Source organism: Cylas formicarius, unplaced genomic scaffold (assembly GCF_029955315.1).
Source record: "Cylas formicarius isolate icCylForm1 unplaced genomic scaffold, icCylForm1.1 PGA_scaffold_4__25_contigs__length_36172078, whole genome shotgun sequence".
Classification (NCBI taxonomy): domain Eukaryota; kingdom Metazoa; phylum Arthropoda; class Insecta; order Coleoptera; family Brentidae; genus Cylas; species Cylas formicarius.
This window is the reverse complement of record NW_026844334.1, coordinates 6,923,425-6,951,306: the sequence shown is the minus strand read 5'-3', so window position 1 is coordinate 6,951,306 and position 27,882 is coordinate 6,923,425. Positions and strand designations below refer to the sequence as shown.

At 34.7% G+C, this 27,882-nt stretch overlaps 1 protein-coding gene across 1 annotated transcript in view; it reads left to right on the top strand.

The window, feature by feature from the left end:
• Positions 1 to 9,000: 9,000 nt before the first annotated feature.
• The window catches only part of LOC132700616 (furin-like protease 2), a 543,155-nt gene continuing 524,273 nt past the window's right edge, over positions 9,001 to 27,882 (top strand). Inside the window, exon 1 of the mRNA XM_060668045.1 lies at positions 9,001 to 9,313. The gene's annotated coding sequence lies outside the window, so the exon portion shown is untranslated. The remainder of the gene's footprint in view (positions 9,314 to 27,882) is intronic.

The following is a 27,882-nucleotide window of genomic DNA, read 5'->3' as shown; positions in this document are numbered from 1 at the left end:
TAGGCATAGGACCGAACCGTACCATAACTGAAAAGTGAAATAATGGTGTAATAAATGTAAACTAAACTAAAGCCCTATTCATGTTGCTTAACCGTAGTGCTACTAGAAACATAGACACTTGATTACGAGGTTAGCGCCAAAATTTCCGGGCCTGACATAGATGCAGCTCCATTATCACAATAAAAACTTTGTCTTCTTTTACATATATAAGTCTTGCGTCAAATAGTTTTTTATCGATGGCATTTTAAACAAGACGTGTCCGAAAAAATGTCGCGAATAACGCAAATTGAGTAAAGAATAGTCATAAAGTTTTTGACAAAGAAGGGTTAGCGCCTAAAATTATTAAAGAAAGGCTGGATGGTGTGTACGGCCAAAATTCTCCTTCAGAGTCTGCCAGTCAACAAAAAAAGTGATGGCCACGATCTTTTGGGATTGTGAAGGAATTCTTTTGATAGATTTTAATGAAACTAATATTACGCAACATTATTACATAAATTGCGATACTGCATACGTGTAAAACGTCGAGGAAAACTGACTAGAGGCGTGCGTCTTTTGCACGATAATGCACCTGTCCATACTGCTGGTGTTGCACAAGCTGCCATTTTAGGGTGTGGGTTCCAACAGATAGATCATCCTCCCTATAGTCCAAATATGACTCCCAGCGACTATTATTTGTTTGGATATTTGAAAAAGGACTTACGTGGACAGCGGTTTAACGACGAAGTTGAGTTAAAAGAGGCTGCTTTAGCTTATTTTGCAGACAAACCAAAATAATATTTTTTTAAAGGGATTGAGTTGTTAATAAAGAGATGTAATACGTGTATTGAAGTTAAGGTGGATTATATTGAAAAATAATAAAAAATTGTTACTCTACTTTGTTTCTTTTATATTCAGGCCGGGAATTGTTGGTAATACAGGAGTTTTTGAGGCGACTATGGAAAAAATATTGAGATGGGCCGTTGTTCGCATGTGCTGTCATTTAAAATCTCGTTTTCAATTAATGATCCGGCGGCGTTCAACAACGAAGATGGCGGTTGTTAGTTCGTCAATTCGGCACGTTACATTTTTACGGTAACATTTTCTCAAAAAATGCCCAAATTTCGTTCAATGTTCTGGGAAAACGAATTAAGTATGTGGAGATCGCTGTACAGAAACAAAATGACGCAAAGTGCAGGTAAGTGATCATTCCCATTTCTACGAAAATATCATAGCCGTTCGAGGTGCGTCAGTTTTTGCCATAGTAGGGCCACTACATTATCTAAAAGCTTTATCTATTTTTTTTATCTATACAATAACCTCAGTTTGTTTGTTTGTTTGTTGTTTTGAAGTTTTTACAATAATCATTTAATTATGTCATTAAAGTTTGCGTGTGGGTAATTGCACTTATCCATGTCTAAATTTTGTCAGACAATTTAAAAAATGGTTGCGGTTATACGCTATCTATACTTTTTTGGACACGTTCCGATTATAAATCCAAAATGGTTCGCCATACGTAAATGTTAAAAAGTTTAAGCGATAAACGAGTTTACAGTGAAAATTTAAAATTTTATCCGCCCTTAAAGAAAGATGAAGGACTATGTTCGAGATGACTTTCGACCCTAAACACACTCATTTTGCAGGTCCCCATCGGAAACTATTCCGGCCGCACCCGCGGGAATACATCGCTTCCTGGGGCCGGATATAAATTGCTTTATACTATATGCAAAATATGATATTGTGGTCACTTCTGGTTATCTAGTTTTTCGACGTGCACGTGCTTGTACGTTAAACTAATCAAATTTCGAGAATTTATGGTTTACGTGTAGAGCGGCTAACCTTCTGGTGACAAAAAAATTGGCAAAATGAAGGAAAATCCCTATACAAGCAGTATATCAAAATTATAGGTGTAATAAAGTAATAAAAAGAATAGCTGCGTGAACTCTTAACGTGCCTTATTACACATTATCCACACCAACTGATAATTATTCTGTGAACAAGCCTATTAAGAAACCAAAACCTTTGAATCTCAGAAACTTTAATCCTGGAAAATATCAGGCTAAAAGTCTGACCCGAATTCCGTTAATACGTAACTAAATATGAAAAATAAATATAGGGGATAAGTTAAAGCCGTCCCGTTATATAGGGGCATGAGATGAAATTAATGAATGAGATAGGCAACGTGAATTTTGGTTTTAATTAAGATTAAACAAACAAATTGGCGAAAGTTTAAGGCAACTTTAGCTCGGATAATATTTATTTTGGGGTATTTATTAAAACAGGTTTGCTCAGTGGCGTAGGGGTAATTTCGAAAGGATCGCGCGATTTTATCCATTCGAAATATGAAGTTGTTTTTGGAGGGTTTCTGAAGTCTGAAGAAACTTAATTACAACCGTAAGTTAAATACGCTCTATTCAGCGGTTCTGCTACAATCGAATTTACTTTTTATCTTTTATGTTATATACAAAACTAAACTTATATATAATCGCCTAGTAATTTCGAGATTTAGACAGAATTTTATTAACAAAAGTCATTGAGGAATAAATATCAGTTTTTTAAACCAAGTTTATTACGAAAGTAAATAAAAATTGTTACAATTGTCTTAATAATAGAACAATTAACAAAAAATGGATAATAAATAAAGTGCGAATTGGACGAGAACTGCTATGTGTCAAGTTTTAAGTTGTTAGTTGCTATAAAATGATTTGCATAAGTTACTCCGCGTTACTACCGTACCAGCTCTAATGTTTCTTTTGATTTTATCCCAGTGTTCCATAAGATTAAGATCAGGGGAGCACAAAGGCAACTCTAAAACGGCCACATCTTCCACCACCAAGAAAAATTTTGCTACTCTGCTGGTATGTAAAGGTGCATTATCTGGCATGAATTAAAAAATTGCCAAAAACCACCTCTCCAGATTCTGACTACAGGTTGCAAGATTAAATCAATATTCTTTTGGGAATTAAAAAAGTTGTTTCACCAATCATAATTTCAGGCCAAAAACTTGCTAGTTCGGGATAGATTTGGCAGCATGGATTCTAGCTTGTTTCTCTCTCTCTATCACTTAAAATGCGAATTTGTGGCCCATTAGGCTATTTCTGGTTTTATCCGAAAATAACACACCTTCCCAATCTTCAATAGCCCAACTTCCATGCTCTAAACGCCAACGTCACGATCGCTATACTTTATATTGAAATCTGGAACTCTTAACTGCTTGCAAAAATTGCCTTGCGATGAGGATTTCTTCTTTCTTCTTGCTATTTGAGGTACAGCTACCCTGCCCTTTTGTCGTTACTCCACAACCTCTCCTCGGTCTATTCCTTAGGGTTCACAATTCGAGAAACCTTGAATAGACACGGTAAATAGAGACTAACTTATTAGGCCCTCAAAGGATGGTACATCCCATCATTTCTCGTGGATCTCTATATAGACAAAAATCAAAATAAAAGGAAGCATGAAAAACTTATCTAACTAAAATTCCAAACTACATGTTTCCAAGAAGCTGGGTCTGGGAGGAACAGGATATTGTTAATAGGAAGGGGAGAAGCAAAATTGGCTTTACTAAATAAACTAAATTCTACCACAATCAAAATTCTGTGTAGACTTAACACCTATATGACCTAGATGAGCAAACAAACAGCAAGAGTTTAGTGTAGTTAGTTCCTTTAAGTTTAAGTTAAGTTAAGTTAAGTTTAAGTTTAAGTCATCCTGACAAATTCAATGTAAAATTCTAATCACTCAAAATAACCTGGTTAGTTTTGGTAAGTTGAATAGGCACGGTAAATAGACACTAACTTATTGGGCTCTCAAAGGATGGTACATCCCATCATCTCTCGTGGATTCCTATATAGACAAAAATCAAAATAAAAGGCAGCATGAAAAACTTACCTAACTAAAATTCCTACATGTTTCCAAGAAGCAGGAAATATTTTTAGCTAGAAATTCAAGCTGGGTCTGGGAGGAACAGGATATTGTTAATAGGAAGGCAGCAAAATTGGCTTTACTAAATAAACTAAATTCTACCACAACCAAAATTCTGACCTAGATGAGCAAACAAGCAGCAAGAGCTTAGTGTAATTAGTTCCTTTAAGTTAAGTTAAGTTATCTTGACAAATTCAACGTAAATTTCTAACCACTCAAAATAACCTGGTTAAAGGCTAATGGGTCATCTTATTTTTAACAACAACCCAGTGTAACTTAATTTCCATCGGCTTGACAACCCCGTCCCTGACTCCACCAAAATCCACGCGCCCACTTACTCGAACTTTCTGCAAGAATTAAGTACTTAATTTTTGTTAATTATTCCATAAAGCGCGCTTCACTATTGCCGAGGCGGAAAATTGAGAAGCTAAAACGTCGACGTCCGAGACGTTTTTCTTTTGCTCACCTCGCGGTTATTGGCACGAGATTATAGCGGCTGCGCATGCGTCGCAATATCGCTCATACAAACACGCTTCCACGTTTTGGAACAAATATTGGTCAATACAACAAAAAAAATATGATTCATTTTAGCAAATACACTCTCTGTTTAAACTGTACATTTATAATTAATCTATCGAATATTATAGAAAAATATAATTTATACTAAAAATATTTTAAAAAACAAATAATCTTAACACCGACAGAAAAACACCGAGATTTATATTAATCGTTAATAAAATGATACCTAATCCATTATTATAATATCAAGACTTCATTTTAAGTAACTACTGCAAAAATCTTAGTTTGATAGGTGTAATCAAATTAACTTATAAGTCTTATGATACATTTTATAAGGCAAAACGTAACGATTGTTTGATATGTTTCTGCATATTTGGTTAACAATTATTAAACAACTATAAATTAACAAATTTTAGCAATTACACTGTAAACAACTATCATGTCCTATAAGTCCTTGATGAATTTAAAACGGCGGTCATATCTTTGTTGCATCATGAGTTGAACTTACTTTAGGACTGAGTTTAGTTTCTTGCTTTACATGCAACCTCAACCATAAAATGGTTGGCAACGCTTCTCTGATTTCTTCAGGGCAATCCACTAATTTACTATAAACTTTCAATATTGTCAAACATCAAACATTTAGAATTTAGAGCGTTGTTTGACCTTCCCTGTATGATTCACTAGTCTTTTTTATTACTCCAAATGGCCACGACTACATAAGGTCATGCGGCCAGCTTACAAAAACAGGTAACGATAGTTCAAAATTCGTAAAGGATGCCTTCATAAATGAAGGGTCTGGAAAGCTCCATCATGCTCTATATGCATTAACATATACATAGTGGAATAACACAATACAAATCCATATACACTGCGCCTCTATCGATTCAGTGAAGAGATATACAAAACATTTTCAGGTTCTTCTTTCTTTCTTCTTCACTTCTAATGGCCACGACTACATAAAGTCATTCGGCCAGCTTACACAATTGTAAACATTATTCAAATATCCTTAAGAACACCTTCTTAAGAGAAGGGTCTGGACCAATCCATCATCCTCCGGATTTGTTGCATATACAAAATGGAATTTCAACAAAAAAATGGTTCTTTGACCGATTAGAAAAAACGGCCTCCTCCGCTTCCCTCGCTGACCATCCGGGTCCATCCGGCCTCCATACCGGCGTGAACAGGAAAAAACGACGGAGTCGACCACGATTATAACTTTAAAACATTCACTGAACACTAAACACTAAATCCACACTGTGGATACCAATTTCAAAGTTTTTGGGGACGATTACAAGGGATTCTGTTGGGAGCGAACAGAGGTTAAACCTCCGCGTGCAATGCTCCACCACAGAATCTACTCACGAGGTTATGTACGTTTCCTTTAACGTTTTTTGGGTTTCTGTTCTGTTCACTTTTCCAGCTTATTAGCGAAGTACGCCCAAGTGATTTACAATTGATATGCACGCATGGGTTTACAAAGCTCGCGATAAATATCCGAAATTTCCTAGCCGTGAGGGGGACGTCAGCGTCGCCGTACTCTGTTCCAGTGTTGCCTTTTAAAAGCAACAAATTATTTTAATTACGACAAAGTTATTGTTCGTAAGGGAAATTAACAACGGGCGGACGTTTATCGGTCCCGCGGGCGTCGTCGTAGAAGGCGCGGAATATGGAATTATATCTCTTTCGTTTTGTTTGCTCTGGACTGGTTAAGGAATTGCTGGCGCGCCATCTTTCGGACTTTTTGCGTCGATTCGTTACGTCCGATGACGTTACATCCGTCTGGGGCACTAGCGGTTACACCCCGGAGCGAATACAATGTTGGCCGGGCGGATTTGGTTGTGTATGGCAGGGTGGAGTTGGAGCCAAAATCCGTAAACACGGTGGGTTGTCGCTTCCCCACGTCTCAGTTCTTACAGCTTGTAGTTGGTGACGTCACTTGCGTATTTCAAACGATCTCTTTTCAACTAATTTTATGCGTATAGCGCTGTTCTTTTCTTGTTCACCTAGTAGTAGGTTTAATAACATAGAGTAAGATACTATCTTGAACTCTAAAAGAATAACTAATATTTGAAAGGTTTGCTGTCATTCTTTGGTGAATGTAGCTCTTTCAGCGAAACAGCTATTGAATTCTCACATTCTTTTGATATTTTTGATATGTTTGCCTTCTTATCCGCATCTGAAAATACTTTATTTTTGAGAAAGACAGGTTTTATATATCTGTACTTTATAAAAAAAAAAAAAAATAGTGTGATCTTAGATGCTAATCTCCACGACGATGTAGGTATACATTTATGTATTTCAAAAAAACAAAAACAAAGCGATTTTTTATTATCATTATGTTTAATATTTTTTAAATTAATAATGATACTATGTAGAAATGTAATGAAATAGAACGTAATAAATTGATACTTTGTATTCATTTTTTTCTGTACATGTTTCAAGACTTGCTCGGCGAAAAAGATTGAAAAGATACTTATATCCTGCTTGTTAATATAGGTAGATAAATTACAAGGACGGTTAAGTGTAAGGGTAGGCTCGGCAAGGTATAAGGAGCTGCGGTTTTGGAATAATAAGCAGTAGGCATAGTTAATCACGGGGTCGATTGTAAAACCACTATATTTCTGGTCGAAATATACCTATGACGTAGGCAGAAAAAAATCATTTAATAACGAAATGCAAAACTACCTGACTGTGGTATTTTATTTTATTTTACTTTTAAAATTGTTCAAAAGCCAACAAAGAAAGTAAATTTGCTGGCTTTAGGTCGCAATTCCTACGAAATTTTCTACAAATTGATACCGACAAAATATCTGTGTGCGAGATCGATCTAAGAGTTAGCTAAATAAAAATTATTTCGTAATTCTCGGATGTGATCGTCGAGGGTAACGGAGGGATCTCTCTCACCTTTACATAATAAAGACGGCGATACTTAAAATATCGTTGACACGTATTCATTCTTGTTTGTGAATTGCGTGAGTTAAGTGGTGCGTTATTTTGGATATATTTGGTCTTTAGTCGTATTTTCGGGCAAGTAGCTTCCAATTTTCATATAAATGCAAAGTTGTCCACGCAAAAATATTCTAGTTTTTGGGTTAAATTATCAAAAACACTTTAAATATTCAATGTATAGTAACATTTTAAGATTTTTATTAATATCCAGGTAATAAATTTCATGAAATTATTGTTTTGTTTAATTAACCAATTAATTAAACAACTTTCTAATGTAAATAATTTGGTTTGGTTCTTATATTGACATAAGTATTATGTATGCGGTATGTGTGTGGTAGGCAAATAACCGTAAAAATTATAGCTAAGAATTACCTACGTCCTAAGTGACATTTTTTACTTTTGTTTTCCAAAAATCAGCAAATCGGAACCAGAAATTGCGGTAAAACAGTAAGAAAGATTCCGTGCAAATATAAACTTTTAACGAGTTGGATGTTGAATTTGTCTCCAAAGTTATTTGACTGGCGTTAACTAAGTTTCTAAATTAGGAAGCCGAAATTATTTAAACGAAATTAGCATCTCATTATGATATATATAGTACATTTTCCTATTGCCTAAAAGCGGAACTGAGGTCAATAGAAGCACGCGTCTAATCTCTCTGACAAAAGGGAGGACGAGAAATGTGGTATAAAATTTATTATTTTATTTTCATATTTATTTATTAAAAAATATCTTTGTGTACATTTTAGACTATTCAATTTGTTCGATGACGCAGATCCGCAGTGTTTCTCAACAATTTAATAAAATAGTGATAATTATTGTCATCGCTCTACTTATCTCATTTAAAAGACATTATAATCAATTAAAATGATTGCTTATTCTAAAACCATTACTCGTTGCCCAAATCTCAGGCAGTGAACTAATCGAAATGTTTAGAATGGACACAAAGTAATAAAATCCCAATAATTAGTATTAAATATCATTTACCACTAAATAGAAATAGAAAAGTATATATTTTTTTCTACACTCTGTAATTCTCGAGAGAAACGACATTAGAAAAAATTTATATCTCATTTTCGTCTTATTATTACGCGAGATTTCTCCACGTGCGTGAGAGGTTAGGAAACACCTTGTATAACCAAGTAAAAAAAATTATTTAGAATTGATGAAATTGACATTGAAACATCAGAAAGGTGTGAAACTTATAAAGGATTTTGTTGTATATTTATTTTTAACATAAGACCGTTTTTTGTAAGCGTTTTATTGGGTTCTTGTAGGTATTGAAAGTTATACAATTTGCTGTATAAAGTGTTGCCGATCTAAGATCGACCCCTCTTATGTCCCATAAATATTGTCCTCTCGACGTCACTTTAAACTTCACGTAAAACACTATATCAAATGGTTACGCTGAAATAAATTGTCGACCCGTTATACAATCGCTCGCGCTCCAATACGATGACGTATTGGCCTGTCCGTTGTCTTCCCACCCCCGTTCCAGAAACAGATACTTCCCGAGTCGGATACTATCAAATTCGGCGGACGTGGCGCCATCTACTGTCGCGCATCCCGACCTACGACTCGAGTCGAAGCGTTGGTTGCTCACCGATATCCGCGGACACAACCGCAAACTCTGTCAGTTGTGTCAGTTCGCAGCTGACGTTTGCGGAGGTTTGTCGTTGTGTTTTGGGTAAGCGCGAGCTACGTCCGAAACCCGTCTGGCGGACGATGTTTTTGTAATTTCCGACGAATCGTCCGTTTCCCTTATCCGCGAAACGTTCTGCCCCGAAAAATTGACTGACGCGCCGGGTCGGTGAAATGAAACAGCCCCGTTTCGATGGATTTTATCCCGCGTGTGCGTGTCTAGACTAGTGGGAAAGTGCAATATTGTAGGTAGAAAGTGGATTTCCGTATCTCGGATCTAGTCAATTTTCGCAACCGTTTTCCGAAACAGGTAAGCCCAACGGCATTGTAAAGCTTCCGTCATTTTTTTTTATCTCCGCCCGCGAAGTCTTGGCTTCCAAGCGCGATATATTCGAATTTTTGATGCTAATACACGCGTCGAAAATTTTACGATTGTACAAACGATTGAGAGCTGCCCATTTATTATTATTGGCAAACCGATCAAAAGAAGGGAAAGTGTCGAGTCGATTACAAGGCCAATCTGTGTCCAGCGAATTGATGGTGGGTTTACGTGTGCCCGTGTTTTTTTTTTTTTTTTCGTTTCAAAGGCGGATTCAATGGTTTGCGCTCAAATTGAGGTTGGCCGTTTATTGTTACACGAGGGACGCCGGTTTCTTAATGTACACGCAAGTTATAATGTTGACAATGCACAATACCGGTTGATTTTGCCGTGACCTGTCGCCGATTTGGAGAGAAACGTTGACCCAAATAGAGAGAGAAGCACACAGACAACGATAGTCCAGTCATGGTTGCCCGTCGAAAACTTCACTGGAATTTTTGTTGATTATAATTCTGCTTACAGAAAATAATGCAAAAAATCAAAAACTATCAGCATTTCTTAACGTTGTTTGTTTTATTGTTTCCCATATCATCCTAAAAGAATAAACAAAACCGCTAATATAAAATATAAAAATAGCAGTGCATTTTGCAAAGCAAACTTTCAATAATAAAAAAACCAAGAAAAGTTTATCTATTTTTTATGAGAATGCTCATTTTATAAGCACTTTTCCGTGCTCATTCGTTTTCCACTATTGATAACCCTAATCTAAATCTAGCTATTAAATCATAGCGGTATAGTTTGACTCAAAGTATATAAATTTTGACGTTTGACGGACTCTCCCCAAAAAGTAATTGCGACCTTCATACCTATTGTTACTGGGTAAACTCAAAGACCAATAATTTATTCATATATAGGTAGCGGCTTGGGTAGGCGACAAGGCAGGAGCGAGCCAGGTAGATGTCGGCCACATGTCGGCTGATATAACTGGCATTGTTGAATAAACCGTTTAGAGTCCATTTAGAAAAGACTTGTTGCCAGTATATCGCTTATTTATTCTTTATGTCGCGTCAGAATAATTTGTTATTATACACAAAAGAGAAACAAGAAGCTTTAAAGGAATTCTGCATATTTCGGAAAATTGCCAAAATCATCGATAAGGGTGAACACTACCCGGTCAATAGTGATCAAGATATGATAATTATTTTTATCAAAATGAAGTTTATGTTAATTGAATAACAATTAGCTACTTTTAAAATGGGACAAGAGCAAGTGGTAAAATGGAATTGCCCAGATTGTGCACATGGAGATTATCAAAGATATTAACTGGTTGCGAAAAAGGAACAACCAGATTCCTCACACGAACTCACGTTTCAGAATTTGAAAACTTCGAAAAACTCAATGGGAATCTAAATAATACAAAACCATTTCAAACACCAAATTTCCAACAATTCATTACAAAACGCTATCAAACACCAAACTTTGCGTCAGACTTCGATGATATTTCACCCGAGAAAAAATCCCGATTAAAATTTCTCGCGAAGCAATTTCAATAACTATTACAAAGTGAATCAGTCCCAAAAACTACAATTTTTATCCCAATACACTAAAAACAAATCGGGAAGTTTTCGGACCCCTATAAAATGTCTATAAACCCAAATGAAAATGAAATGAAGGGTATTGTTAATTCTATAGAGTCCGGCGAGTGTCCTGTTTAGGTATTCTGTGACCTCAGCATTGCATTCGATTGTGTAGACCACGACATAATGCTTTTTATTTAAAAGGAAACAATATGTTATAGTAATGTATGAAACAAATGGTGTATGCACTGACATAAAGTCTATGGTAACAATGGGAGTCCCTCAGGGCTCTGTATTAGGACCAGTACTTTTCCTCTGGTATAACGATATCTATGATGAGTAGGTGTAATTCATGTCTGGAAGACAAATGTAATGTGGTTTTGTGTGAGTTAAGCTCTTGATTTAATGATTAATCCACTTATATCATCTTTTATGAAATTCCTTCAGAGTTAAAAGCCATAATGTAAAGTTTCTTGGAATATTCATGGATAAAAACATGAATTTTAACACTCATCGTTCTTCTTTGGTATCGGGGTTACAGCCCAACATCTATTTATTACGCTCATGTTGAGAGTAGGTATGGTATAATTTTGTGGGGATAGTCCACTGATTCGACAAATTTGTTTGTGGTTTAAAAAAGGGCCATAAGATATATGGCCGGCATTTCCAGATCCTACTTCTGGTAAAACTGATTTTTGAAAACTTAATATTTATGTTATATATCCGTTTGAAATGTGTGTTTATGTGTTTCAAAATATATCAGGCTTTGTGCTGAACAGTAATTTTTACTCAGTGAATACAAGATCTAAAGACGACTTTAGAGTTCCGTATGCAAAATATAATAATTCTTATAGAATACCAAATGTAAGTGGTGTGCGATTTTTTAACCTCTTACCGAAAGAAATAAAAATGTGTGATAATTTATTTACATTTTACAAAATGCTAAAGAAATATCTTGTGGTTAAATTCTTTTATTCAGTAGAAGAGTACTGTTTGTAGCCTCGCATTATGTGTCATTTTATTTTATTTTTTTAAACATTTCATTTGTCATTTCGGAATAATGATGCATTAGCCTTGAGAGTCCAGGTCTTGGTACCACAAAATAATACAGACCAAATATAACTCGAAATGTAATATTTGATCATTGTTTGCATTGCAGATGAACGGTTTCATTGTCAAAGAAGTCGTGCGAGCTGTTTCTTTTCTGCACATTCGGCACATGTGGATCTAGTAGTGAATAAGTACCATACATTTTGTTTTGATTAAAGTACCGCAAATATCCGAAGTGACTCCAGCCTAACCAAGCCTAAAGTGATTGGATATTATAAAAAAATGTTTTTCATTTCAACCAATCCAGCTGGGTTGTTTCTAATAATATTAAAGAAGAAATCTAGACTCGAATTATGTAATGCAAATATCTAAGCAGAGGTATACATATATTTATGGCCGCCCATAAATTGGCCAAAACGGTATGCTTAGCAGCTCATGTGAGACCGCGTCGATGTCGAAAAACTCGCGCAATTGTTTTTCTTAATGTAAGTATAATGAGCATTATGTGCTCGAAATAATTAGCTGCATTTTTGTAGCGTTTTCTACTTTTTTTTTGTTGCGAAATTTGGCGATTATTAATTTTAAAATCGGGGTCAGCGACTTTAACTGCGAATTTTGGAAAAAGTCTCGTATATACGTAACGAACGCACGAAACCAAGCCTCTAAATACAAATCCGAAGGAAATGGTTGAAATTTTTACAGTTTTTTTTAAAGCCAGCCAAGGGTTGTTGACATATAAAGTTCGAAATTTTAAAAATTTGTTGTAATAAAACGTCTTAACGAGTTTTAAAAACGTAAAACGTATTAATTTACATAAAAAGGGTTAGTTACTTAATATCGAGCTTCCTATCTAGTTTAAATTAACTACGCAGGTGCCTATGCATTTTTTTCACAATAAAGATAGGAAATATTTTTGCAACTTTTTTTTTATTTTGGTATGATACTCCGTTGCAATTCTCTATTTTTTTTTAATAATTTTTTTATTTAGGATTTAATGGAAGAGACCCTATTAACCTTTATGAAGATAGCACCTTGTATGGTGCAAAAACTTCTGTTTAATTAAAAATCTAATAATTGTTCTCAATTCAGTTAGAAATTAAATTATTTAAATTAATTGACAAAATCGTTTGAATTAGCTACCAATTAGTTACAATATATATAATTTCGGCTTTTGGCGGACACCTAAAAGGTAATTACGGCGTTTATATCTATCTATTCCTATAGGTAAGTGCCGACCACTTGTGGGCTGTTATCAGCGACAGTGTTGCAGTGTTTTACAAGAAGCTTTAAAAGAAACCTGGCTAGTTACAGAAAAGCCAATATCCTAGATAATTATTATTATATATTATTGAATGAAAGAAAAAGTTGTAGTGATTTTTAATCTCACTATCTGGACAATTATGAACAAGATATGATAGGAAGCAAAATATATTCCCTTCGTCAAAAGTAGACTGTTCCTACTTTGGATTGACTGAAAATAAAGCTAAAAGAAGATAAAATCGATATAATTATTATCCATGCCACCCTCCATAGATCAGCAGATGTATAATTGACCCAGATGAAACTGGGCTCGATTCACACGATACCGTATCCAACAGATGTGTCCATTCCAGAAGAAGAGGCATTTATTTCAAACTGATTGCGTCACCACATTTTTTAGATTGTTGAGTTGATATGACAGATGTCATCCTTATAATTTTAAATGGAAATCTTTGGTTAATCTTCCTTACAAGATGGCCGCCAAATCGCAAACCTTAATTTTCGATTTGCCATTCCATCACGACAAATACCAAATAAAAGTACTACAACATCATAAAAACGGTTAACGGAATCGAAATATTTTATATATATTAGAAAACATGAAATATAAAATGTGTAGAATTATTTTCGCTCTTCTTTTGTTTTTTTTTGTTTCTTTTCTACTTCAATTTAGTGATTTTTTGGTCATCAGAAAGGTCATATTTAACACATTTAGTTAGGGATTTCGACAATTACTAATAAACCCAAATAGAAAAAGCAGCTGGTTTAAAAAAAAATGAAAAACTGAACTGAGGTAGCTTTTACTTGAAGAAAATCCATTTATGAAAATAAATATTTATTTTGAAAATGAAAGACACCTATTTGTTGATCTTCTTTTATGCGTTATATCTTATATCCGTAAAAATTCAATAATTTTGCATTCGTGAATAAATAGTTGAGCGAATACTTCCAAAAACCCAAATAAAACATCTCATCAATAAAGATCGCTATATACGAGGGCAGCGCCAAAATTTCCCGGCCTGAATATGAAAGAAACAAGGTATAGTAACAATTTTTTATTATTTTTCAATATAATCCCCCTTAACTTCAATACACTTATTACATCTCTTTATTAATAACTTTAAAAAAATATTATTTTGGCTTGTCTGCAAAATGAGCTAAAGCCTCTCTTAACTCAACTTCGTCGTTAAACCGCCGTCCACGTAAGTCCTTTTTCAAATATCCAAACAAATAATAGTCGCTGCGGGCCATATCTGGACTATACGGAGGATAATCTACCTGTTGGAACCCACACTCTAAAATGATAGCTTGTGCAACACCCGCAGTATGGACAGGTGCATTATCGCGCAAGAGATGCACGCCTCTGGTCAGTTTTCCTCGACAGTGTCGAAATTATGTAACAATGTTGCGTATTATTTACCATTGACAGTGGTATTAGTTTCTTTAAAATCTATTAAAAGAATTCCTTTACAATCCCAAAAGATCGTGGCCATCACCTTTTTTGTTGACTGGCAGACTCTGAATTTTCTTGGAGGTGCTTCACCCTTACGACTCCATTGATTCTTTTTTCGATAGATGGTCATAATAGAGAACCATAGTTTCATCTCCCGTTACAATAGTTTCTATCACAGGCTACGGTTCCGACCCACAGAGTTCCAAACAAGACCGCGCACACTCGACACGGCGTTGTTTTAGAATAGCCGAAAGGTTTTTAGGAACCCATCTTGCACTAACCTTATGCATACCTAAATGATCATGCAGGATTCGACGAACACTTGTATCAGAAAGCTTAGTAATTTCTGCGATTTCCTTGACCTTTAAACGTCGATCACTCAATACCACCTCTTCGACAATCGCAACAATATCTTCCGTTATCCACTGGTCGACCAGTTCTTGAATCATCTTCAAGGGACTCCTGCCCAGTCGAAAACGTTTTGCCCATTCTTTCACTACGAAGGAGAACTTTGGCCGTACACACTATCCAGCCTTTCTTCTAATAATTTTAGGTGCTTACCCTTCTTTCGTCAAAAACTTTCGTACGTCTTATTTAAAATGCTGTCAATAAAAAAGTATTTGACGCAAGACTTCAATTTTTTTTTCGCAGCCTACTAAGATATTTAAAAGAAGACAAAGTTTTATCGTGATACTGGAGCTGCATCTATGTCAGGCCGGGAAATTTTGGCGTTAACCTCGTATATTAGCCTAGAAAAAAGTCAACTCTTAACATAGAAACCATTTCCAAACATTTTATAATATATTATTTAATGAAATTGGTCTAATAACATTATATTAGAAAGGTCACGTTTTTCTTCTTTATTTGATGCTTTCACCGTGTAGTGGATCCGCTTAAAGTCACGCCGAGTTTTTATTTTTCGCAACAAAACGTCAAGGTGAAAACGCCGTATAGTCAAAAATCAATTTACGACCGAGTGTTTTTTTTTTTGTAGCTTTCGAGTTCTTGGAAGTGTTTGCCTGGAACTCAGTTCTCGAGCGTCATAATTTGTGCCTGCGGGCGATATTATTGCTTTGTATTTTATTTCTCTTTGCTTATTTATCAAACTCGTTGTAGGTTGTCGGGTGATCATATAAGGAACGTCGATTAAAACTAGGTGGCTGTTTAATAATTGTTACGTAACACAATGTTGATGGAAATTCTGCTGCCGCAATAGACAATAAAATAAACGCGCATCAAGAGCTGGTTTTTTATTTTCCCAGGATTTCCCTGGAATTTAAAGGATTGAATACTTAGTGAGCACTAATTTGTTTTTCCTTAATATAATAAATAAAAGAATCTACAAGAAATTAGAGGAATAAATAACTTGGCACCAAAGAAGCACTGCTCGCAGTTCACGTATAAGTTCAGCGCTGCAGGGATGTCAATTGTGATATATTACATAGGTTTCGACAGAGTAAAACATGGCAAATTGATGTGGATCCTGCAAGGAGTCGCGCTGGATGAAAATAAACTGTATATTATAATCAATCAGCAGCTCTCAAAGAACAAATGATAAAATAGAGATTTATGCGAGACCGGGTTGAGTACCATCTCCTATACTTTTCAACAGTCATTCGGCATACATTATGAAGATGTGCTTGAATCATATGAGTGAGGGAATACTCACAAACTGCGAACGCTTTTGTGGATAGCTTGTTGACCCTTGGTATAGTTCAGTGAAGAGTTTGGACTTGACTTGTTGTTGTTGTTGATTCTAACCATGCTTTTCAACATAAAATGACAAGTTTTAATTTTATAGTTCATAGACTTGTCACATTTTCTTTAAATCAAGAAACGTTTGAGGTGGAAAGAAGCCTTATAAAAAAGGTGGCTAGAATCAATGGGCTATGAAGATAGTTTTATCGATAAGTTAATTAGGAAATTTAGATTTAAAAACAAACTTCAAAAATCAACGACTTTTCAAGCTGATAAGGAAAATTTAAAAGTTGTCTCAATTCCTTTCTCTCCCCAATATACAAGTGAACTTGATAGAGTCTTCAGGGCCGCAGGTCTTCGAAGTGTCTATCAGTCCGGATCAAAATTAAAAAATCTATTGGGTAATCCCAAGGATAAACTAAAAACCCTTGAAAAGTCGGGAATTTATGAAATATGTTGTAACGATTGTGACAAGTCATATGTAGGGCAAACCAAAAGACCAATTAATGTTAGATTTAAGGAACATTTAGCACATTTAAAATTACGTTTAGTTTTAATCTTCTCCTGAAGATGCCAACTTGGTTGGCGAAACGCGCGTCGAGTACGTAAAAATGAGTTTCGGTTTGTGCTAAAACGCGTTATTGTGTGTTAATGCAGTGCCGAAGGTTCCAGTCAAGAGTTTGATAACGATGGCTTCACTGTCAACGGAACTTAACTTATACTATAAGGTTAGCACTAAGATTAGGTTAATAGGAGCAGATATTTGGTTTCTAAAATCCTGTAAAAAATATTCAGTTTTCCCAAGTTTTGTAAACATTTCCGTAAAAAATTGTTGCCAAAAGAGTTGAAAAACTTGCAAAAGAAAAATGGTTAGATTTGGAAATCAAATACCTGTACAGTAAACGAAGTATGCTCAAATTGGAAGCATATGGACTCTACAATAAGTTAACACAAGCTTTGCATGAGCCAAAATATTTTTCTATATAATAACAACTATCATGAACAACAAAATGGCACGGCCACGGGAAATTGTTTATCTCCTTTCCTGGCTGAACTTTTCGTGCACCATTTTGAACATAATGCTAAAGAAAATTTCGAGTACTTTCCTAGGATATGGTATAGATATGTCGTCGATGTTTTCGCGGTTTTTGATACAACTTTCATGGATTTAAATGACTTAATTTCAAACTTGAATAATTACTTCGCATCTATTAAATTCACATATGAAATAGAAAGTAACATGCAGTTGCCTTTTTTGGACATTCTCGTTATCAAAAACAGTGAAAATCATATAGTTTTTGACATTTATAGGAAAGACACTAGTACTTTAAGATACATAACCGATGATTCTAACCATGCTTTCCAACATAAAATGGCAAGTTAAGGAAAATTTAAAAGTAGTCTCAATTCCTTTCTCTCCCCAATATACAAGTGGACTTGATAGAGTCTTCAGGGCCGCAGGTCTTCGAAGTGTCTATCAGTCCGGATCAAAATTAAAAAATCTATTGGGTAATCCCAAGGATAAACTAGATACCCTTGAAAAGTCGGGAATTTATGAAATATGTTGTAACGATTGTGACAAGTCATATGTAGGGCAAACCAAAAGATCAATTAATGTCAGATTTAAGGAACATTTAGCTCATTTAAAATTTGGTAGATTAGAAAAATCAAGTGTAGCCGAACATATGTTCAACAATAATCATAAGGTGGATATAAATAATTTAAAATTAGTTAAACATGTAAATAATAGTAGAAAATTAGATGCCTACGAAAGCTTAGAAATTGTTAAGAGAAGGAATAAGGCACTGAACAAGAACAGAGGTCCAATCCCATTTAGCCCATTATACGCGCTGATTGGTTGCGTGAACAGTGCGTAATTCCCTCTCCCACATCCCGATGTGTATATATATATAGAGAGAATTTGTTCTATTAAGTTTAGTTTTAATCTTCTGAAGATGCCAACTTGGTTGGCGAAACGTACGTAAAATTGAGTTTCGGTTTGTGGTAAAACACGTTATTGTGTGTTAGTGCAGTGCCGAAGGTTCCAGTCAAGAGTTTGATAACGATGGCTTCACGGTCAACGGAACTTAACTTATACCATAAGGTTAGCACTAAGATTAGGTTAATAGGAGCAGATATTTGGTTTCTAAAATCCTGTAAAAAATATTCAGTTTTCCCAAATTTTGTAAACATTTCCGTAAAAAATTGTTGCCAAAAGAGTTGAAAAACTTGCAAAAGAAAAATGGTTAGATTTGGAAATCAAATACCTGTACAGTAAACGAAGTATGCTCAAATTGGAAGCATATGGACTCTACAATAAGTTAACACAAGCTTTGCATGAGCCAAAATATTTTTCTATATAATAACAACTATCATGAACAACAAAATGGCACGGCCACGGGAAATTGTTTATCTCCTTTCCTGGCTGAACTTTTCGTGCACCATTTTGAACATAATGCTAAAGAAAATTTCGAGTACTTTCCTAGGATATGGTATAGATATGTCGACGATGTTTTCGCGGTTTTTGATACAACTTGCATGGATTTAAATGACTTAATTTCAAACTTGAATAATTACTTCGCATCTATTAAATTCACAGATGAAATAGAAAGTAACATGCAGTTGCCTTTTTTGAACATTCTCGTTATCAAAAACAGTGAAAATCATATAGTTTTTGACATTTATAGGAAAGGCACTAGTACTTTAAGATACATAACCGATGATTCTAACCATGCTTTTCAACATAAAATGGCAAGTTTTAATTTTCTTGTCTATAGATCTGTCACATTTCCTTTAAATCAAGAAAGGTTTGAAGTGGAAAGGTGGCTAGAATCAATGGCTATGAAGATATTTTTATCGACAAGTTAATTAGGAAATTTAGATTTAAAAACAAACTTCAAAAATCAACGACTTTTCAAGCTGATAAGGAAAATTTAAAAGTTGTCTCAATTCATTTCTCTCCCCAATATACAAGTGGACTTGATAGAGTCTTCAGGGCCGCAGGTCTTCGAAGTGTCTATCAGTCCGGATCAAAATTAAAAAATCTATTGGGTAATCCCAAGGATAAACTAGATACCCTTGAAAAGTCGGGAATTTATGAAATATGTTGTAACGATTGTGACAAGTCATATGTAGGGCAAACCAAAAGATCAATTAATGTCAGATTTAAGGAACATTTAGCTCATTTAAAATTTGGTAGATTAGAAAAATCAAGTGTAGCCGAACATATGTTCAACAATAATCATAAGGTGGATATAAGTAATTTAAAATTAGTTAAACATGTAAATAATAGTAGAAAATTAGATGCCTACGAAAGCTTAGAAATTGTTAAGAGAAGGAATAAGGCACTGAACAAGGACAGAGGTCCAATCCCATTTAGCCCATTATACGCGCTGATTGGTTGCGTGAACAGTGCGTAATTCCCTCTCCCACATCCCGATGTGTATATATATATAGAGAGAATTTGTTCTATTAAGTTTAGTTTTAATCTTCTGAAGATGCCAACTTGGTTGGCGAAACGTACGTAAAATTGAGTTTCGGTTTGTGGTAAAACACGTTATTGTGTGTTAGTGCAGTGCCGAAGGTTCCAGTCAAGAGTTTGATAACGATGGCTTCACGGTCAACGGAACTTAACTTATACCATAAGGTTAGCACTAAGATTAGGTTAATAGGAGTAGATATTTGGTTTCTAAAATCCTTTAAAAAACATTCAGTTTTTCCGAATGTTGTAAACATTTCCGGAACAAATTCATCTCTTGTTGCCAAAAGAGTTGAAAAACCTGCAAAAGTAAAAGGGTTGGATTTGGAAATCAAATACCTGTACAGTAAACAAAGTATGCTCAAATTGGAAGCATATGGACTCTACAATAAGTTAACACAAGCTTTGCATGAGTCAAAATATTTTTCTATATAATAACAACTATCATGAACAACAAAATGGCACGGCCATGGGAAATTGTTTATCTCCTTTCCTGGTTGAACTTTTCGTGCATCATTTTGAACGTAATGCTACAACTTGCATGGATTTAAATGACTTTATTTCAACCTTGAATAATTACTTCCCATCTATTAAATTCACATATGAAATAGAAAGTAACATGCAGTTGCCTTTTTTGGACGTTCTCGTTATCAAAAACAGTGAAAATCATATAGTTCTTGACATTTATAGGAAAGACACTAGTACTTTAAGATACATAACCAATGATTCTAACCATGCTTTTCAACATAAAATGGCAAGTTTTAATTTTATAGTCACTAGACTTGTCACTTTTCCTTTAAATCAAGAGAGGTTTGAGGTGGAAAGAAGCCTTATAAAAAAGGTGGCTAGAATCAATGGCTATGAAGATATTTTTATCGATAAGTTATTTAGGAAATTTAGATTTAAAAACAAACTTCAAAAATCAACGACTTTTCAAGCTGATAAGGAAAATTTAAAAGTAGTCTCAATTCCTTTCTCTCCCCAATATACAAGTGGACTTGATAGAGTCGTCAGGGCCGCAGGTCTTCGAAGTGTCTATCAGTCCGGATCAAAATTAAAAAATCTATTGGGTAATCCCAAGGATAAACTAGATACCCTTGAAAAGTCGGGAATTTATGAAATATGTTGTAACGATTGTGACAAGTCATATGTAGGGCAAACCAAAAGATCAATTAATGTTAGATTCAAGGAACATTTAGCTCATTTAAAATTTGGTAGATTAGAAAAATCAAGTGTAGCCGAACATATGTTCAACAATAATCATAAGGTAGATATAAGTAATTTAAAATTAGTTAAACATGTAAATAATAGTAGAAAATTAGATGCATACGAAAGCTTAGAAATTGTTAAGAGAGGGAATAAGCCACTGAACAAGGACAGAGGTCCAATCCCATTTAACCCATTATACGCGCTGATTGGTTTCGTGAACAGTGCGTAACTCCCTCTCCCACTTCCCGATGTGTATATATGTAGAGAGCATCTGTTCTATTAAGTTTAGTTTTAATCTTCTCCTGAAGATTCCAACTTGGTTAGTTAAGTTTCGGTTTGTGGTAAAATGCGTTATTGTGTGTTAGTGCAGTGCCGAAGGTTCCAGTCAAGAGTTTGAACACTACCACTGAGCTCTTCCGAGCAGTAGCAGTCTGCAAGATCTGAATAGCAGTAGTTAGAAGCAATTTTGTTATTTATCGATATCTACGTACTACTACTACTACTACTACTACTACTACTACTAATGTTTGTATTTTTTTGTACAACTACGTACGAGACTAAATCGACAAATGCAAATCATTGCAAGCGGTTGTTGTGATTGAAATAACCGCACTGTATTTATGTATTCATTGCATTAAATATTGGTAGATATGAGAATTTGCACGTCTTTAGTGAGAAATTCTGCGGCTGTGAAGCAAACCTGAAAGATATTAACAATTTTTAAGACAACCGCTGATGGATGTTGAAAGTCAAGGGTATGGGAATACTAATGTCAGTAACATCTCTCACAGGTTTGATCAAAAGGTTCAGTATCAAAGGCCTTTTCGAGTGCCTGATCGAGGCGGATGCTCTTTTCAGTGTTTGGGTAAAGAACCCTTTAACTTCCCTGGTGCTTCCACCCTCCCTCATCGGCCATACGGTCAAGTCCCCTAAGAGGGGGACAATTGGTATTTTTGTTTTTCAAAGAAACTTCCACAGGCTATTGTAATACTTTTGACAAAACTTCTGGATTCCTCCTGCGTCGGGTTTTGCTGAATCGAAATTGCTGACGTTTCGCCAATCATCCTGTTGGCTTCTTCAGAGCTTGACTGAAACTGGCTCGTATTTTACCTGAGATCTGAGTCGCGGTTAATATTGTTTAGAGATTTCTATAGACTCTTGGATTTTTCGTTGGTAGAAGAACTGATTACATGGAAGAATTTTAGTTTTATCGAATAGAATTTTTTCGTGTTCTTTGAGCCTAGTTGATATTTTTCGTCCGATCTCTCCAATGCATTCTTTGCCGCATATGCATTTAATGCTGTAAACTCCTGGCATCTCAAATGGAATTTTGTCTTTGACGGACCGCAGATGTTGAGAGATTTTTGGACAAATGGTAAATCTGGTTTTGACGTTATATTTTTTATATGTGGTTGATATGTGGTGAGTGATGTTTTGAATGTAAGGAAGGAGCACAGTGTCAAGTGTAGGATTGCTTTCTCATTGCTATTGGAAGGTTGTGGTGAAGTGTATTTTTTGATGGAAAGCGTAATATCTTTAATGTGGAAATTATTAGAGAGAAGAGCAGAGGTAAGGTGTTTTAATACTGTTTTCAGTGACTCGGGCTGAGATAGTTTTATGGCTCTGTGAACAAGGAAGTTGACCATGTGACCATGCATTAAGGTATCGGTCTGTGTGCGTAGGTTTTCTGTAAACACAATGAGCCAATGTTAGGTCTGATTTTCTATTGACAATTGGTATGTTTTTCCTTGGTTTTTTAAATTTTGCGAAATACGTTGCTACATAAGTTTACCGGCATATTTCCCTTTGCAATCTTTATACTCAAAAAACCTGAAACTTGAGACTACACATTTGAACAGAAATTTAGAACTTCACAATAAACAAAAATGCTGGAAAAATATGCGACTATTCTTAATTAATGTGAAATGAAATTGTAGGTATTGTTGCGAAAGCGAATTATTTCGTTAATTGATAAGAAAAACCCAGATAGTGTGTGAATCGTTCTCATTTGTGCAGGAAACTATTGTAATATGTTCAACATAAGAGCGCTAAGAATACCTAAGCATAAGTCTTCTAAATTTAAACAAACTTTATTGACGGAATGGTAATTAAGATTTCTTGGAGTAGTTTTTCCGTTCGTTTGCTGAATTTCATTTCGCCAAACGTCTTTTTTCTATCATTTTCAATTCTAAGTAAGATAATGTTATCAAAATAGAAGAAAAGTTGAAGAAAATGCAAAATTTATTAAACATTTACTTTACTTTACTTATAAAAATAAATAATTCCAAGTGGAAAAAAGTGTTTTCCTGTTATTTAAAATAAGTTCGCGGCATAACTGGAAGTAGTGCTGCTATCTTGAAAATATATTAACCGGATGATTTATAATTCATGTATAACCTCAAATTTTGAAATTTGTCAGTGGTTGTCGAGACACCCGTAATATGATGCAATAATTTTGTTTTTGTAATATCGTGTATATGAGAAAACATTCTCATTTTTCTGTTATTCGCAGTTTTCATAACTTGCACGTTAGTTTTGCAAATTTAAAGCGAAAGACGAATATTAAAAAACAAAAACTTTCAAAAGAAAAAAAAAATTTTTGTCGGTGTTATTTATTAATTTAACTCCGTCACTGACAAATCTCTTTTCCACTTTTTCCAAAGTGGTTCTAAAATAATGCATTTTCTCGATGTATTCTAAAAAAGGTAACAGTTTTTTAATTACGCTGGATTATAAAAATTTTCCACATAATCTAAAAATATTGTTCCAAATCAGTGCGATCAGTGCAATTATCGGAAAATCCGTGAAATTCGTGAAACGTTTATGAAATCCGTAAAATCTTTGAAATCTGTTTGGTTTTGTGAAAATTGTGCCGACTTGCCCTTCCATTTAGCCATTTGGTGGGACTTAATGAGAATTGGTTCCGTGGAAATATATTAAAATGTAAACACTCCTGAATAAAATTTTGTTGGTGATTTTATCAAGTTAGACAAGCAAGACGAGCGAAATCGACACCAACAAAATCGCCATTTATCTGTTATTATTCGATAGTGGTTTAGTTGATTAGTTTGACAATAGTAGTGGCCAATTAAGCGTGTTTTACGAGTGACGTGTCAACTAATTGCAATAATTCGCACCGGAATTAGCAGGTAAAATTCCAGTGCAATTTGAGCGTTGATTTTCATTGATTTTCTGGGACAACGTCCGAATAGTTTTTTTTATTAATATTTATATCTAGACGTTTCTAATTAAATCACAATAACTGTGTTTGATTTTCATCGTCCTGTAATTATTGGAATCCGCGTCCAACCATCTGCATCGAAGGCCGGCCCAGTGAAAAATGAATGAATGAATAATTATTACGAATTTGTATGAAAGCGATAAATCATTTTTTTTAAATATTTTTCATTGGTGTGCGATGCGGATATCGTTTTATCGAATTGGAAAATATTTATCGAGTTACCTGGCGAAGAAATTAATAAATGCAATTACCTCGGTAATTACTTAGATAAATTTGATAAGTTGAAACAAAGTCGCATTTTTAAGGTTAGAAGACAAGACAAAAATATTTTCTCTTTTCTTTTTTAATTTGGTTTAATAGGGATTTTTTATCGACAGTAAATTAAGAAATAACGTAATCATCATCACCTTTTGCATACAAAAATATTTAATTAAAGTTAAAAGAACAAAAAAAAAATTATAAATAAAATATTGAAAAACAAATTTAACGTATTTATGCCCGTTTACAAAGTTTGTGGCATTTATAAGATGTATGTATATTTATTAATTCGACCCCGATACCAAGTGAATATTCTTATCCAACTTTTTAAAAAAGGTTTTAAATGTATTTTTTGGAAATTTTTTCCACAGAACCTAAAAATTATTTTTCAAAATTGATGAAATCTGGAAAACCTTTAGAAATTCGTGAAATTATTAGAGAACCGGTGAATTCTGAATCTGGTTAAATCTTCGTGTAATCTGTGAAATTATATGGCTCTGTGAAATTTGGTGCACTAATTTTGGATGGTGTTTTGCCCTTCGATTTTTTCCAAGACCATTGGATACGTTTTTACCAGACAGCACGAAGACATTTGCTGAGTGATGTGTGACGTAGCCATCAGAATTAACGTACATCAAATTATCACCACTGACTAAAATACACCGGAAGGATATGATCGCTTTCAGACCCGTGACTAAATGACCTGAAATGGCTGGTACGAAGCCGTGGGGAACAGAATAACAATGGCGATACTATACAGGGTGTTTCAAAACAAATACGAAAAACTTAAGGGGGTGATTCTTTGTTTAAAATAAAGGTTTGTTATGTGTAAACGTCAGGTTCGAAGCCAACTATTAGGGACATACCGCTCTACAAATTGGCGGAAAAATAGTGTTTTTATTTTTTATCTTAAAAACGAAAAAGGTAGGACAATAAAAGATTTTTGGGAAGTATTGCTATTATAAAAACCTGCCTCCTGCATATTTTTTAATTTTGAAAATCATTCTTCTTTTTATTTTTATTTTATTTTTTATATTTTAAACAAAAAAAAAACTTGGTGATTTGTAAATTAGCAACATTTATAAATTATCTTGTAAACAATCACATTTTAAAAATATATTTTTTTTCTCGTAATGGATTGCTTTGGATTTCATTTTATATTTGAGTACGGTGAGTATTACGAAAAAATTGCATTAGACAAAAGTTTCTAAATAAAATCTATATTTTTTTATGTGATTGCATATGATTTTTCTGAAATTAAATTATACGTAAAAAATATGCAGTTGTGTTTGCATTACGGTAACACTTGCGTAATATTTTATTGTTCTATTTTCATTTCTAAGATGAAACATAAAAATATTAGGTATTTTCCGCCATATTTGTAGCGCGATATCTCCCTAATGGTCGGTTTTTGACCCAACGTTTATTTAACAAACAAAAAACCTCCTCATACTTTTTAGAAAACTTCTGGATTCCTCTTGCGTCGGTTTTTGTTGATTGCTGACGTTTCGCCAATCATCCAGTTGGTTTCTTCAGAGCTTGACTAAAACTGGCCCGTATTTTACTGTGTACCTGCTTATATATTGTTTGAGTGGGGCGCTAATGAGCGGCATAAACACTGTCTCGGATGACTGATTCCCAAATTGGTGAAAGGTAGAGTCGCGGTTAATATTCTTAGGTTGTTTATAGATTTTTATAGACTCTCGGATTTTTCGTTGGTAGAAGAACTGATTATATGCAAGAATGTTAGTTAGTTTTTATGCCCGGTTTCATGAGTGTGTTCGGCAACAGCTGATGAGTTTATTTGTCTTAGTTGTAAGGCTTCTTCGTCTTCTTTGAGCCTAGTTGATATTTTTCGTCCGGTCTCTCCAATATATTCTTTGCCGCATATGCATGGAATGCTGTAAACTCCTGGCATCTGAAATGGAATTTTGTCTTTGACTGATCGAAGATGTTGAGAGATTTTTGGACAAGTGGTAAATCTGGTTTTGACGTTATACTTCTTTAGAACTTTTGATATGTGGTCAGTAATGTTTTGAATGTAAGGAAGGACCACAGCGGCAAGTGTAGGATTGCTTTCGGCCTCATTGCTATTGGAAGGTTGTGGTGAAGTGTATCTTATGATAGAACGTGGAATGTGGAAATTATTAGAGAGAAGAGCAGAGGTAAGGTGTTTTAATTCTGATTTTAATGACTCGGGCTGAGATAGTTTTACCGCTCTGTAAACAAGAGAGTTGATAACCGATGATTAAGGTATCGGTCTGTATGCGTAGGTTTTCTGTAAACACAATGTCAGGTCTGATTTTCCATTGATAAGAATATCAAAGAATGGGAGTTTGTTACTAGTTTCTATTTCATTGGTAAAACTTATGTTACGGTGCATAGAGTTTAAATATCTAAGAAAATCTACTAGGGATACCTGACCATGACGCCAAATAACAAACGTATCATCGACGTAGCGTTTCCATAATTTTGGTTTTAGATAGAAGGTGTCAAGGGCTTTCTTCTCAAAGGCTTCCATAAATATATTCTCGATGACTGGTGATAGTGGAGAAACCATTGCTGTTCCCAATGTTTGTTCAAAAATTTGACCATTATAAGAAAAATATGTTCCAGACAAGCATTTTTCAATTAAGATGAGAAGGTTTTGCTCCAGATTCTCGGATTTTAATATATCTGAAATGATGGTGAGAGTGTCAGCAACAGGAACTTTAGTAAAGAGGGATTCACTTTATAAAATTGTTAGTATAATAAAAATACAGATACAGACGTCTTTGTCTTTGACGGACTGAAGATGTTTAGAGATTTTTGGACAAGTGGTAAATATGGTTTTGTCGTTATATTTCTTAAGAATGTTTGATATGTGGTCATTGCTATTGGAAGATTTTGTGATGAAACGCTTAATATCTTTAATGTGGAAATTATTAGAGTATAAGTATAGTAGTAGTATCTCCTTACCTTTTTTCGCTGATGAGGCCTGCAATTAATATCATTTACCCGCTTGTTCTACTATGTCAGAGCTGGATCCCTGTTATTTCTGGATCCTTCGCCTTTCATTTCATGTCTTTTCATTAAACGAGAGGTTCGTTTTGTTAAACCGTTAGTTCTTTTATTTGCCGGACGATTGAGCTCGCGCGGTACGAGGAGGAGTCGAAGAAACAGATCGACCCACAGCTGTTGGCGTTCTATTTACTTGCATAAACAATGTCGCTGGAATCCATCACGTGCGGAACCCGATCGGACAGCTGAAAGCATCAGATGCGACAACCTGCGAAATTGCGTCGAGACGTCGCGGATGTCCTGACCCGGGAAGCGGCTTTTGTCCCGAATAGAACT